We start from the raw sequence: 13,507 nt of genomic DNA on the forward strand, positions 1-13,507 counted from the left end.
CCTCCACTCCTTTCAAAAGTAGACGGGGGCTCAGTTCCTCGATCTCCACGGGTATTACCGCGTCTAACCCGTATGTCAGTCGGAAGGGAGTCTCCTTAGTGGAAAACTGTTCGGTTGTTCGGTAAGACCAGAGGACTGAGGCTAGTTCGTCGGCCCAAGCACTTTTTTTATTATCCAATCGCTTCTTCAGCCCTAACAGGATAATCTTGTTCGCGGATTCCACCTGTCCGTTTGTCTGGGGGTGCTCTACCGAAGAGAACTTCTGTCTTATACCAGGCTGGTGAGGAATTCCGTGAACTTCTTGTCGGTAAACTGCGTGCCATTGTCCGAGATAACAACTTCTGGAATCCCGAATCGCGTTATCACTTGCCTCCACATGAATTTCTTGCAATTGGATGAGGATATGCTGGCCAGCGGCTCGGCTTCTATCCATTTGGTGTAGTAATCAATAGCGACTATGAGGTACTTGACTTGTCCTGGACCGACTGGAAAGGGCCCCAAGAGATCGACTCCCCACTGCGAGAATGGTCGGGAGGACGTTAACAGGCTTAACTCGGAGGCCGGTGCCCTGTGGAAATTGGCGTTCTCTTGACACTTGACACATTTTCTGACGAATTCTTTAGAGTCTGCCATCATTGACGGCCAATAGTATCCAGCTTGGATTAACTTTCTTGCTAAGGCTTTGCCTCCTATGTGGTGTCCGCAGCAGCCTTCATGGACTTCCCTGAGGACGTAGTCCGTCTGGTCGGGGTGTAAGCACTTTAGTAGGGGCTGGTTGAGCCCTTTCTTGAATAGCTGTCCTTGAATGACCGCGTATTTGGCTGCTTCCCTTCTCAGTTTCGCAGCATCCTTTTCATCGTCAGGGACTTTCCCACTTTCTAGGAAGCTGGTGATGGGGTCTAGCCATGAAGAGCCCAGCCTTGACAGATGCAGGGTGACCGCCGGCTCCCTCGTCATGCCTTGGATGAGAGACCGGTTGCCTTCTCCCGGTTTTGTGCTGGCCAATTTTGATAGGAGATCTGCCCGTGTGTTCCTCTCTCTGGGCACGTGGTGGACTGTGACCTCCTCAAACTTTTGGCTTAAGTTCTTGACTTTTTCCAAGTACTTTTGTAATAATGAGTCTTTGGCTTGATAGCTCCCGTTTACCTGGGAGGTGACGACCTGCGAATCGCTGCATATTTCCAGCCTTGTTGCTCCGACTTCCGCTGCTAGGGTTAAGCCCCCTATGAGGGCTTCGTATTCTGCCTGGTTGTTCGAAACGGGGAATTCGAACCTGATCGACTGCTCGTTTACGACTCCAACCGGGCTTTCCAGGATGATCCCGGCGCCCCCGGATGTCTGGTTGGAGGCTCTGTCCACGTGGAGCTTCCACCGTGTGCTTGTTTCTTCGGTTGGGTCTCCCGTTACTTCTACTAAAAAATCTGCCATGGCCTGCGCCTTGATGGCTTGTCGGGGTTCGTATCCTATGTCGTATTGGGAAAGTTCAATGGACCAAGTCATCATCCTTCCCGCCAGATCGGGTTTTTGAAGTACTTGTTGGATTCCCTGGTCCGTTCTTACGACAACCTGGTGACCTTGGAAGTATTGCTTTAACCTCCGTGAGGAGGTCAAGAGTGCTAGAGCTAGCTTTTCCAGTTTGATGTACCTTAATTCTGCCCCTTGTAGGGCTCTGCTCATGAAGTAGACTGGTTGTTGAGCCCTCCCTTCTTCTCGCACTAGGACTGCGGCCAGGGCTTCTCCTGTTATGGCGAGGTATAGGTATAACAGCTCCCCGTCCTTTGGCTTCCCGAGCACAGGGGGTGCCGCCAGGATTTCCTTGAAGTGCCTAAAGGCTTCCTCGCATGCGGGTGTCCATTCGAACGCTATCCCTTTCCTCATGAGGTTAAAGAATGGCAGGGCCTTTGTTGCCGACGCCCCGAGAAACCGGGATAACGAGGTCAGCTGCCCTGCCAACCTTTGGATGTCCTTGATACAACCTGGGCTCTTCATCTGGAGTATCGCTTGGCATTTCTCTGGGTTGGCTTCTACCCCTCTCTGAGTTATCATGAATCCTAGGAACTTTCCAGCCTCCATGGCGAAGGCACATTTGAGGGGATTCAACCTCATGCCGTGTCGTCGGAGAGACGCGAATACGCTTGCCAGGTCATTCAGGAGGTCGTCGGGTCGCGTTGTTTTCGCGAGGATGTCGTCCACATAGACTTCCACTGTCTTGCCTATGAGGTCGTGGAATATCCTGTTCATCAGCCTTTGATATGTTGCCCCTGCATTTTTTAGGCCGAATGGCATTACCTTATAACAGAAGGTTCCCCCGGCGTTATGAACGCCGTCTTATCTTCGTCTGGACGGTGCATCGGTATCTAGTTGTAGCCGGAGTAGGCATCCATGAAGCTCAGATAACGGTAGCCCGCCGCAGCATCGACGAGCGCGTCTATGTTAGGGAGGGGGAAATAGTCCTTAGGGCATGCCTTGTTAAGGTCAGAGTAGTCTATGCACATTCTCCATTTGCCGTTGTGCTTTTTTACTAGAACTACATTCGAGAGCCATGTCGAGTAGTCTACTTCTCGTATGAAGCCTGCTTCTAAGAGGCTGGCCGTCTACCTGGCCACCTCCTCCGCCCTCTCCCGCGACATCTTTCTCCTTCGTTGGGCTACCGGGCGTGCTTCCGACTTGACGGCAAGGTGGTGTGACATAATTTTGGGGTTTATGCCCGGCATGTCGGCCGGTGTCCGGGCAAACAAATCCCTATTGGCCCTTATCATTTCGACCAATGGCTCCTTCAACTCATGCGGGAGATTCTTGTTGATGAACATGAACTTTTCCTCCGTGTCACCGATCCTGAATTTTTCCAGGTCCCCTTCTGGTTCCGGTCTGGGTTTGTCGTCTACTCTGGCGTCCAGGTCAGCTAGGAACACGCCGGACGCCTCTTTGGATTTCTTCCTTAGGGAGAGGCTGGCATTGTGGCAAGCAACTGCCGTCTCAAGGTCTCCTCTTATGGACCCTATAGATCCGTCATCGGTAACGAACTTCATGACTAGCAGCTTCGTGTTGATTATCGCTTCAACATCGTTAATCGTCTTCCTTCCCAAGATGATATTGTAGGCGGTGGAATCTCGGAGGATCACGAACTCGGCCATCGCCGATCTTCGGCCTTGAGTCTGTCCCACTGAGATCGGCAGGGATATTATTCCATCAGGTTTGATGAAGTGGTCGTCCAATCCAACGACCCCGTGCTGGTGAGTCGTCAGGTCGGCGTCCCTTAGTCCCAGTGCGTCAAATACGTTGCGGAACATGATGTTTGAGTCAGCCCCCGTGTCGACAAGGATTCGTCTGACGAGGCCGGTTCCCACTCTGGCCGTGATGACCATGGGTGGGTTTTCTGGGGCGTCGTCGAACCATTGGTCTTCCGGGCCGAAAGAAATGGAGGGGGGCTTCTTAAAGTTTCGCACCGAGGAGGAGACTGCCAAGACCTTAGCATCTTTTTTGTGCGCCGATCGTGACCTCGGCGCGGCATTTTTGGCCGTCACTACTGATGAGCGGATATTTTATACGCTTTTTGGGGGTAATTTCATGTAGATTTTAGCATGTTTTAATTAGTTTTTAGTTAAATATTATTAGTTTTTAGGCAAAAATCATATTTTTCGATTTTACTATGAGTTTGTGTGTTTTTCTATGATTTCAGGTATTTTCTGGCTGAAATTGAGGGAGCTGAGCAAAAATATGAGTTAGGCTGAAAAAGGACTGCTGATGCTGTTGGATCCTGACCTCCCTGCACTCGGAATGGCTTTTTTGGAGCTACAGGAGTCCAATTGGCGCGCTCTCAACGGCGTTGGAAAGTAGACATCCAGGGCTTTCCAGCAATATATAATAGTTTATACTTTGCGCGAAGATAGATGACGTAACTTGGCGTTGAACGCCAAGTACATGCTGCTGTCTGGAGTTAAACGCCAGAAAAACATCATGATCCGGAGTTGAACGCCCAAAACACGTTATAACTTGGAGTTCAACTCCAAGAAAGGCCTCAACTCGTGGATAGCTTTAGTCTCAGCCCCAGCACACACCAAGTGGGCCCCAGAAGTGGATTTCTGCACCAATTATCTTAGTTTACTCATATTCTGTAAACCTAGGTTACTAGTTTACTATTTAAACAACTTTTAGAAACTTATCTTGTACCTCATGACATTTTCAGATCTGAATTACATACTTTTTGACGGCATGAGTCTCTAAACTCCATTGTTGGGGGTGAGGAGCTCTGCAGCGTCTCGATGATTTAATACAATTCCTTTGTTTTCCATTCAAACACGCTTGTTCTTATCTAAGATGTTCATTCGCGCTTAATTATGGAGAAGGTGATGATCCGTGACACTCATCACCTTCCTCAATCCATGAACGTGTGCCTGACAACCACCTCCGTTCTACATCAGATTGAATGAGTATCTCTTAGATTCCTTAATCAGAGTCTTTGTGGTATAAGCCGGATTGATGGCGGCATTCATGAGGATCCGGAAAGTCTAAACCTTGTCTGTGGTATTCCGAGTAAGATTCTGGGATTGAATGGCTGTGACAAGCTTCAAACTCCTGAAGGCTGGGCGTTAGTGACAGACGCAAAAGAATCAATGGATTCTATTCCAACCTGATTGAGAACCGACAGATGATTAGCCGTGCTGTGACAGAGCATAGGAACGTTTTCACTGAGAGGATGGGAAGTTGCCATTGACAACCGTGACACCCTACATAGAGCTTGCCATGGAAGGGACTTGCGTGTGGAGAGGGATTTCAAGGAAGAGTTGAAGTCAAAGGACAAAGCATCTCCAAAACTCCAACATATTTCTCATTACTGCACAACAAGTAACGCTTTTATTCTCCATTATTAAAGTAATAATCAATTATTTTATACCCTTTTCTTTATTAAAATACGAGGCTAAAGAATCCTATTGGTATCCTGACTAAGACAAATAAAATAAACATTGATTGCTTCAAACCAATAATCTCCGTGGGATCGACCCTTACTCACGTAAGGTATTACTTGGACGATCCAGTGTACTTGCTGGTTAGTTGTGCGAATTACAAATTCGTGCACCAAGTTTTTGGCGCCGTTACCGGGGATTATTGAGTTTGAACAATTGAAGGCATATTTTATTTCTTAGATCAGGAATAATTTATTTTTATAAAGTCATTAAATTCTGATAGGATAATTTCTTTTCAAAAAAAAAATTTATTTTTCTTAATTAATTGTTAATTTTTCGTGAGTCTAGTGTCTTGTTCTAAGTTTGGTGTCAATTGCATCTTTTATAATTTTTTCTAAAATTTTCGACTTGTATTCTTTGTTCTTCATTGATCTTCAAGTTGTTCTTGTGTATTTTTCTTGATTGATCTTTAATTTTTCTTGTTCTGTGTCTTTTCTTGTTTTTCTTATACTAATCCAAAGCATTAGTCTTCTAAAAGGAATATACCCATTCAGAACAATTGTTACCTTTTCTGCCCATTTGGCTAGAATATTGGTTTATATTCTTGATAAGGGAGCACCAATACTTTTGAAAATCTTTTTCAAAAATAATTTTTCTTTGATTTAATCTTGTGCCAAACTTTAAGTTTGGTGTTTTCTTGTTAATCTTTTCATAAATTTCGAAAATTTATTTTGATTTTCTAAAAATTTTAAGTTTGGTGTTCTTTCTTTTGTTCTTGGTGTTCTTGTGAATCTTCAAAGTGTTCTTGAGTTTTTCTTGTGTCTTGATCTTAAAATTTTTAAGTTTAGTGTTCCTTGGTGTTTTCCCTCCAAAAATTTTCGAAAATAAGGAGCATTAGATCTAAAAATTTTAAGTCTTGTGCCTTTTGTGTGTTTTTCTCTTTCATCATAAAATTCAAAAAAAATTATCTTTTCTAACTAATTTTAAAACTACATTTTCGAATTTTTTTTTATATATAAATTTCATATTTCAATTTCAAAATTTTTCGAAAAATTTTTACAAAATATTTTTAAAATTCTTTTTATATATTTCGTTTTTATTTATTCCACTTTTATAAAATAAATAAAATCAACATATAAATTATCTCTTGTAATCCATCATGGAAGCAAGCAGGAATGAACAGTCCAAGAGGACTCTAGGGTCATATGCTAACCCCACTACTGCTTCATATGGGAGTAGTATCTGTATACCCTCCATTGGAGTTAGTAGCTTTGAGCTGAATCCTCAGCTCATTATCATGGTGCAGCAAAACTGCCAGTATTCTGGTCTTCCACATGAAGAACCTATAGAGTTTCTGGCACAATTTCTGCAAATTGTTGATACAGTACATGATAAGGAAGTAGATCAGGATGTCTACAGATTATTACTGTTTCCATTTGCTGTAAAAGATCAAGCTAAGAGGTGGTTAAATAACCAGCCTAAGAACAGCATAAAAATATGGAAACAGCTGTCAGAAAAATTCCTGAATCACTATTTCCCTCCAAAACGGATGACACAGCTAAGGCTAAGCATCCAAAGCTTCAAACAAGGAGATGATGCTTGGGAGAGATACAGAGAGATGCTAAGAAAATGCCCCTCTGAAATGTTTTCAGAGTGGGTGCAATTAGACATCTTCTACTATGGGCTTACAGAAAAAGCTCAGATTTCTCTAGACCACTCAGCTGGTGGATCTATACATATGAGAAAAACAATTGAAGAAGCTCAAGAGCTTATTGATACAGTTGCCAGAAATCAACATCTGTACCTAAGCAGTGAATCTTCCATGAAAGAAGAAGCTAAAACAGTAACTGCAGAACTCAGTCCGGTGGATCAGGCTAATGAATTTAATCAGCAATTAGACTTTCTAACTCAGCAGCTAGCCGAATTCAAGGAAATATTACAGGAAATAAGAATGGCTAACAGGAATATGGAAGTGCAATTAAAGCAGACAGAAAAGCAACTGTCAAAACAAATAGCAGAAAAATGCCAAGCAGTTCAATTAAGAAGTGGGAAAACATTAAATACCTCACTTCAAAGAAGCAGGAAGCCAAGAAATGAACAGATGTCTACTCAAAATCCCTCTGAGGACAATCAGAGCCCAGAGAGGAATGATGCTGGCGCTGAACGCCCAGACCATGCTCATTCCTGGCGTTCAACGCCAGAAACAAGCATGAATCCAGCGTTGAACGCCCAAAGGGAACATGGTTCTGGCGTTCAAACGCCAGTAACAAATAAGGAAGTGGCGTCTAACGCCACTCCAGCTTCCACCCCTGGCATTCAAATGCCAGTGGGTGATCAGTCACATACAAGTGCTGATAACAACCCTTCTAAAAAGGCTTTCCAACCCACTTCTGTAGGTAATAAACCTGCAGCAACTAAGGTTGAGGAATACAAAGCCAAAATGCCTTATCCTCAAAAACTCCGCCAAGCAGAACAGGATAAGCAATTTGCCCGCTTTGCAGACTATCTCAGGACTCTTGAAATAAAGATTCCGTTTGCAGAAGCACTTGAGCAAATACCCTCTTATGCTAAGTTCATGAAAGAGATCTTAAGTCATAAGAAGGATTGGAGGGAAACTGAAAAAGTTTACCTCACTGAAGAATGCAGTGCAGTCATTCTGAAAAGCTTACCTGAGAAGCTTAAAGATCCTGGGAGCTTTATGATACCATGCACATTAGAGGGTACTTGTGCCAAGCAAGCTTTATGTGATCTTGGGGCAAGTATCAACCTAATACCTGCATCCACTATCAGAAAGCTTGGTTTAGCTGAAGAAATCAAACCAACCAGGATGTGTCTTCAACTTGCTGATGGCTCCATTAAATACCCATCAGGAGTGATTGAAGACATGATTGTCAAGGTTGGGCCATTCGCCTTTCCTACTGACTTTGTGGTGCTGGAAATGGAGGAGCACAAGAGTGTAACTCTCATTCTAGGAAGACCTTTCCTAGTAACTGGCCGAACCCTCATTGATGTCCAAAAAGGGGAAGTAACCTTGAGAGTCAATGAGGAGGAGTTTAAGTTGAATGTTGTCAAAGCCATGCAACATCCAGACACCCCAAATGACTGCATGAGTGTTGATATTATTGACTCTCTGGTAAGAGAGGTCAATATGGCTGAGAGTCTCGAATCAGAGCTAGAGGACATCTTTAAAGATGTTCAGCCTGATTTGGAGGAATCAGAGAAGATAATAGAACCTCTAAAAATCCCTCAAGAAGAGGAGAAACCTCCAAAACCCGAACTCAAACCATTACCACCATCCCTGAAATATGCATTTCTGGGAGAAGGTGATACCTTTCCTGTAATTATAAGCTCTACCTTAGAGCCACAGGAAGAGGAAGCACTAATTCAAGTGCTAAGGACACACAAGACAGCTCTTGGGTGGTCCATCAGTGATCTTAAGGGCATTAGCTCAGCCAGATGCATGCACAAGATCTTACTGGAGGATGACGCCAAGCCAGTGGTTCAACCACAAAGGCGGCTGAATCCAGCTATGAAAGAAGTGGTGCAGAAAGAGGTCACTAAATTACTAGAGGCTGGGATTATTTATCCTATTTCTGACAGCCCCTGGGTGAGCCCTGTCCAAGTTGTCCCTAAGAAGGGAGGCATGACAGTGGTTCATAATGAAAAAAATGAACTAGTTCCTACAAGAACAGTTACAGGGTGGCGTATGTGTATTGATTATAGAAGGCTCAATACAGCCACCAGAAAGGATCATTTTCCTTTACCATTCATAGACCAAATGCTAGAAAGACTAGCAGGTCATGAATACTACTGCTTCCTGGATGGATATTCAGGTTATAATTAAATTGCAGTAGATCCCCAGGATTAAGAGAAAACGGCATTCACATGCCCATCTGGAGTATTTGCATACAGAAGGATGCCATTTGGCCTGTGCAATGCACCTGCAACCTTTCAGAGGTGCATGCTCTCAATTTTCTCTGATATGGTGGAAAAATTCCTGGAAGTCTTCATGGATGACTTTTCAGTATTTGGAGACTCATTCAGCTCCTGCCTTAACCATTTAGCACTTGTTCTAAAAAGATGCCAAGAGACTAACCTGGTTTTAAACTGGGAGAAGTGTCACTTTATGGTGACTGAAGGAATTGTCCTTGGGCACAAAATCTCGAACAAGGGGATAGAGGTGGATCAAGCTAAGGTAGAGGTAATTGAAAAATTACCACCACCTGCCAATGTTAAGGCAATCAGAAGCTTTCTGGGGCATGCAGGATTCTATAGAAGGTTTATAAAGGATTTTTCAAAAATCGCTAAACCTCTGAGCAACCTGCTAGCTGCTGACACGCCATTTATCTTTGATAAAGAGTGTCTGCAGGCATTTGAGACTCTGAAAGCTAAATTGGTTACAGCACCAATCATCTCTGCACCAGACTGGACATTACCATTTGAATTGATGTGTGATGCCAGTGACCATGCCATTGGTGCAGTGTTGGGACAAAGGCATGACAAGCTTCTGCACGTCATTTACTATGCCAGCCGTGTTCTAAATGACGCACAGAAGAATTACACAACCACAGAAAAAGAGCTACTTGCAGTGGTTTACGCCATTGACAAATTCAGATCCTATTTAGTAGGATCAAAAGTGATTGTGTACACTGATCATGCTGCTCTTAAATATCTACTCACAAAGCAGGATTCAAAACCCAGACTCATCAGATGGGTGTTGCTTCTGCAAGAGTTTGATATAGAAATAAGAGACAGAAAATGGACAGAGAATCAAGTAGCAGATCACCTGTCCCGAATAGAACCAGTAGATGGGGCGTCCCTCCCTCTCACTGAGATCTCTGAAACCTTTCTGGATGAGCAACTCTTTGCCATCCAGGAAGTGCCATGGTTTGCATACATTGCAAACTACAAGGCAGTGAGATTCATACCCAAAGAGTACAGTAGGCTGCAATCAAAGAAATTGATCACAGACGCAAAGTACTATCTTTGGGATGAACCATATCTCTTTAAGAGATGTGCAGACGGAGTAATCCGTAGATGTGTACCTAAAGAAGAAGCGCAGAAGATCCTTTGGCATTGCCATGGATCACAGTATGAAGGACATTTTGGAAGTGAGCGAACAGCCACAAGAGTCCTCCAAAGTGGCTTCTACTGGCCTACTCTCTATAAAGATTCCCGAGCGTTTGTGCTTAATTGTGACAGTTGCCAAAGATCTGGCAATCTACCTCACAGTTATGCCATGCCTCAACAAGGGATCTTGGAGATTGAGTTGTTTGATGTATGGGGCATTGACTTCATGGGACCTTTCCCACCATCATACTCAAACACTTATATCCTGGTGGCAGTGGATTATGTATCCAAATGGGTGGAGGCTATTGCAACACCCACTAATGACACTAAAACAATGTTAAAATTCCTCCAGAAACACATCTTCAGTAGATTTGGTATCCCTAGAGTATTAATCAGTGATGGGGGCACTCATTTCTGCAATAAACAGCTTTACTCTGCTTTGGTACGTTATGGAGTTAGCCACAGGGTAGCTACTCCATATCACCCACAAACTAATGGGCAAGCTGAAGTCTCAAATAGAGAACTCAAAAGAATCCTGGAACGGACTGTAATTAACCGTAGAAGGGATTGGGCAAGAAGCTTAGATGATGCTCTGTGGGCATACAGAACAGCATTCAAGACCCCTATAGGGACCTCTCCATACCAGCTTGTGTATGGAAAGGCATGTCACTTGCCAGTGGAACTGGAACACAAGGCCTACTGGGCAACCAGATTCCTGAACCTTGATGCCAAGTTAGCTGGAGAAAAACGTTTACTCCAGCTAAATGAGCTAGAGGAATTTAGACTCAATGCTTTCGAGAATGCAAAAATATACAAGGAGAAAGCAAAAAGATGGCATGATAAGAAATTGTCATCCAGAGTCTTTGAGCCAGGGCAGAAAGTTCTGCTATTTAATTCTAGGCTCAAATTATTCCCCGGGAAATTAAAATCCCGGTGGAGAGGTCCATATGTAATTACAAGTGTATCACCATATGGATACGTAGAGCTTCAGGATAATGAATCTAACAAAAAGTTCATTGTTAATGGACAGAGAGTTAAACATTATCTTGAAGGCAATTTTGAGCAAGAATGCTCAAAACTGAGACTTGATTAAAAGCTCAGTAATAGTCCAGCTAATGACATTAAAGAAGCGCTTGCTGGGAGGCAACCCAGCCATTCACAAAATTTAATTTTATTTGTTCTTTTTTTTAATTGATCAAGTTTTACAGGTAGATGCCAGAGTATCTTCAAAAGGTGAAATAGCAATTGATTGAAGTCACAGAGTTACAGGGAAATTTGGAAGCTCACTGGCGTGAAAAAGCCAGTAAGAAACATTTTGGGCGTTGAACGCCCAAAAGAAGCACCCACTGGGCGTTCAACGCCAGTAAGGGTAGCCATCTGGGCGTTAAACGCCAGAAAGGAGCATCTTCTGGGCGTTGAACGCCAGAAAGAAGCACCTTCTGGGCGTTCAACGCCAGATTGTTAGCATCCTGGGCGTTCAGAAAAACGCCCAGTGACAAAGGACTTCCTGGCGTTCAACGCCAGAAAGAAGCATCAGCTGGGCGTTGAACGCCCAGGAGAAGCAGCATTTGGGCGTTAAACGCCCAAAACATGCATCGTTTGGGCGTTTAACGCCAGGATGGTGGGGAGGAGGTAAAATTCGTTTTTCTTTATAATTTTTCTAAATTTTTATGTTTCAATTCATGATTTCTTGCATAAACATGTTTCAAAATGTCATCCTTCAATTCCAAAATTTTTAATCCTAATTTCTAAAAACACTAATTTCTAAAATCCCTTTTTCAAAAATATCAAATATATCTTAATTCATAAACCCAACTCTTTTTCCAATCCAAATCTTTTTCAAATCTTTTTCAACTCATCATATCTTTTGGATTTCGAAATTGCCTCTCCCTCTATTCCTCTCCTGTCCTTTCTTTTGCTTGAGGACAAGCAAACCTCTAAGTTTGGTGTGAGTTGCCATGATCACTGAGCTAAAACTCATCAAGATCATGGCACCTAAGGGAACAAGAAGAGCAAGGATGTGAACTGAAGGAACTAAAGCGTCAGAAGTTATTCCTTGAAGGACCAAGCACCCCACAGACTAGAGGAACATCCACTTCCCAAAAATACAGGTTGTTAAGTTCTAATTTTAAGCTTTAACTCTGTGATAGTATTTTTATAAAAATTTACCTTAGAAGTTATATAGGAGTAGTAGTAACTAGCATATCTATTTTGATTTTATTTTCAATTAAGTTATAATTTATTTTTCTCATCATCATCAAACATGAATAAAATAGTAGATTTTTAGAATAAAGAGGCAATAATTTTTTTCGAGTTCTTAATAAGAAAAATTCTAATTATTTATATGTGGTGGCAATACTTTTTGTCTTCTGAATGAATGCTTGAACAGTGCATATTTTTGATATTGAATTTTATGAATGTTAAAAGTGTTGGCTCCTAAAAGAATGATGAACAAGAGAAATGTTATTGATGATCTGAAAAATCATGAAAATGATTCTTGAAGCAAGAAAAAGCAGTGAAAAAGCAAAAGCTTGTGCGAAAAAAAAAGAGAGAGGAATAAAATAGAAAGAAAAAGAAAAAGCAAGCAGAAAAAGCCAATAGCCCTTAAAACCAAAAGGCAGGGATAAAAAGGATCCAAGGCTTTGAGCATCAATGGATAGGAGGGCCCAAGGAAGTAATTCCAGGCCTAAGCGGCTAAATCAAGCTGTCCCTAACCATGTGCTTGTGGCATGTAGGTCCAAGTGAAAAGCTTGAGACTGAGTGGTTAAAGTCATGATCCAAAGCAAAAAGAGTGTGCTTAAGAGCTCTGGACACCTCTAACTGGGGACTTTAGCAAAGCTGAGTCACAATCTGAAAAGGTTCACCCAGTCATGTGTCTGTGGCATTTATGTATCCGGTGGTAATACTGGAAAACAAAGTGCTTAGAGCCACGGCCAAAACTCATAAAGTAACTGTGTTCAAGAATCAACACACTACACTAGGAGAATCAATAATACTATCTGAATTCTGAGTTCCTATGGATGCCAACCATTCTGAATTTCAAAGGATAAAGTGAGATGCCAAAACTGTTCAGAAGCAAAAAGCTACTAGTCCCGCTCATCTAATTAGAATCTGAGCTTCACTTGAAACTCTGAGATATTATGGTTTCTTAATTTCTTTTCATCCTATTTTATTTCTCTAGTTGCTTGAGGACAAGCAACAGTTTAAGTTTGGTGTTGTGATGAGCGGATATTTTATACGCTTTTTGGGGGTAATTTCATGTAGATTTTAGCATGTTTTAATTAGTTTTTAGTTAAATATTATTAGTTTTTAGGCAAAAATCATATTTTTGGATTTTACTATGAGTTTGTGTGTTTTTCTGTGATTTCAGGTATTTTCTGGCTGAAATTGAGGGAGCTGAGCAAAAATCTGAGTTAGGCTGAAAAAGGACTGCTGATGCTGTTGGATCCTGACCTCCCTGCACTCGGAATGGATTTTTTGGAGCTACAGGATTCCAATTGGCGCGCTCTCAACGGCGCTGGAAAGTAGTCATC

The sequence above is a fragment of the Arachis hypogaea genome, chromosome 2 (assembly GCF_003086295.3).
Source record: "Arachis hypogaea cultivar Tifrunner chromosome 2, arahy.Tifrunner.gnm2.J5K5, whole genome shotgun sequence".
NCBI classification, from domain to species: domain Eukaryota; kingdom Viridiplantae; phylum Streptophyta; class Magnoliopsida; order Fabales; family Fabaceae; genus Arachis; species Arachis hypogaea.